The sequence below is a fragment of the Lycium ferocissimum genome, chromosome 7 (assembly GCF_029784015.1).
Source record: "Lycium ferocissimum isolate CSIRO_LF1 chromosome 7, AGI_CSIRO_Lferr_CH_V1, whole genome shotgun sequence".
Lineage (NCBI taxonomy): Eukaryota > Viridiplantae > Streptophyta > Magnoliopsida > Solanales > Solanaceae > Lycium > Lycium ferocissimum.
Genome location: NC_081348.1, coordinates 9,157,392 through 9,160,124, shown reverse-complemented (window position 1 = coordinate 9,160,124; position 2,733 = coordinate 9,157,392).

Below are 2,733 nucleotides of genomic sequence, written 5' to 3'. Positions count from 1 at the left end.
TTAGTTGACATATTGTGGTTGTGATACGGTTGTTTCTCACTTAATTGACATTATCATGGATAAAGGAAAGAACTTAATTTGATACTGATATTGTGATATATGTCCATATGTGACACGATTGGGATTGATATGATTTCACTTGATAATGTTGTTGCGCATTGCATTCACACTCATTTCCATGACACATTGATATGCATGGGCTGCTGATGATGAACGATAAGGAAACATCCGAGATTCTTTGGACAGATTGATATAGTAGCCATCTCTGGGCTGTGTGCGGAATGACTAGTGATATGGAACCACCTCTGGGCTGTGTGCGGAGTGGTTGGTATTTTGGAGTCATCTCTGGGCTGTGTGCAGAGTGACTGGTATATGAACTTCGCAAGTCCCCTATGGCTCATGACTATCGAGACGTGAAGGATATCCGTCTGTAGCATTTGTGTACAATTGGTGGTATTGACTATTGCTTTGCATACATATCCATGCATGAGCATTGCATATTTTATCATGGTGTTTCCTTACTGTCTATCCTTTTTATGTCGTGAATTATTCTAGATACGTTGTCTTGCGATGTGGTAGAGTTTTTCGTCTGGTAAGAAAAGCATATAGGAAGGATTAGATATATGACTTGGTATGCAGTTGAATATAGAAAAGTTGCTTCCATTCGAGGAGTACAATTAGATATTACAAGACGAGGGATGTATTTTAGAGTTAATGGATTGAGGATTAGAAGTTTATATCTAGGCCTGAATCCAGAATTGTGTAGGATATATTGTTGTGATAGACCCCCTCCCGTTTTACTGATCCTGCTGATTGACTGAGTTGTTACCTATCATTCTTATCTACTGATTTTTATTGTTTATTTTGTTCTCCTAATTGTTGTTGGTCTATGATGTTTACCAATACGAGTGTTGTACTGATGCTACTCTTGCTACACCCTATTTTGGGGTGTAGAGTTGTTACATGTTGTGTTCAAGGATTCTTTAGCTGCCGAAGTTTTTCCGGTGTCCATTTCAAAGGCTTCTGTTAATTTCATTCCAGGATAGAGGTTGTATCTTGATCGTATTGTATTTCAAAATGAGTTATAAATCTTAGAAGCTCTTGTACTAGTCTAGACCCAATTTTGGGAATGGTAATTGTAGTACTCTTATTGTTCATTTCTCTTAATTTAAGTGATGTTTGGGAATAGCTAAGTGTGGCATTATTACTATCTTTGATAATTATTTGAGTTATGCTTGAAAAGGGTTCGCCTACTAGGTGGGATTGGGTAGGTGCCTGCACGATCCGTGATTTGGGCCGTGACATAACCATTAAAGTGCATAATTGACATGAAATACTCTTGCAATCCATCCACGAGTTTACTACACATATGGAGGGAGTACTACTCTTACATAAGAGGAGAGTAAAAAAAAAAAAATAAATAAAAAAAATTAGACTCATATGGGCTCTTTGGCCATGAATTTAAGCGTTTGCAATCAATTAATTGTGGATATGGGGTCTTCATAGTCAACATCTTAAATATTTTGAATCTCAAAAAATTACTAATAAATATGATAGAAGTATTAAATATCACACTAGGACAAAATCCATTTTTTGTGTGAAGATTTGTTACGAAGGGGAGTTGTTATTTGGTCTAACCAAATTTGTGTTTTCGAAAGACACATATGTTAATATAAAAGTGAAAATCAATTTGTGGTGAAAAAAGAAATTTCATCAAGTTTGGAAAATTCATAGTCTTTAAAGTTCGTGCAAATGGAGCACATGACACAAAAACATGTGCTTTGCTTCAAGGATGAATCGATTCAAGAAGAAAGTAGCAAATATCGGGTTCTACTTTCTTTACTCTGCTTGTCTTTTAGTTTTCTACTCTTTATGATTTATGAAATTCAATTTTTATAAATTTTAAGGTAAACGTTTATTATTTGAAGATCTCAAAATATATACTATTTGCATGCCATAAAATCAATTAACTAGTATACAATTTGGTAGCATGCTTGAAATATGTGGAAGAATAACTTCAAGGTAGTAAGACATGAATTAAGCTTACATTAATACTTGAAGATCATTTTCGAGATCATGAAAATAATATGTGCATATCATTTTGGGCAAGAATCTTTAGCAGATTTGTTTGCAGAAGTGCTGATATTGTAAAATATGTCTTTGTGATATGTGAGTTGTCATTGGACTAATGCACCCAGATTACACGAAAAGGTACCTTTGATGGTGGGATAAATATTACTGAAGTAATCCAACCTATTGCAATTGATTCCTGGAATCTTATGAGCATTGATATACACATGACATGTTTGAATCATTTTAGTGAATAGTCCATTTCTATCTTTTTGGAAAAGGAAGGGAAAAGAAAATTACTCTAAAACACGATGCCGCTTTGGGAAGGCCAAAGTGATCGTGTCCCAGAAGGATTGGTGCATTTGAGATGAAGATTGCATAGCGTGATTTTGATTCCTTTTCTCTTATGAAGAGAATTGTTTCTAAAGAAAAAAATATTTTTTTTGGTACTAGCTGCTTGGCATGACTAATTAATGGCTAATGTATGAATGAGTTAATTCTTTTTACATTTGTATATATAACTCAATACTTGTACGTTGGCCATGTGGTTGCCATGTTCTTATTTTGCATAGTTCAATTTAAAGATAAATGCTTGGTGTCATGTCTAACATTAAGTCTTTTACCAAGACGTGTCTTAAAAAATAAGGATCTTCGAAAATATGT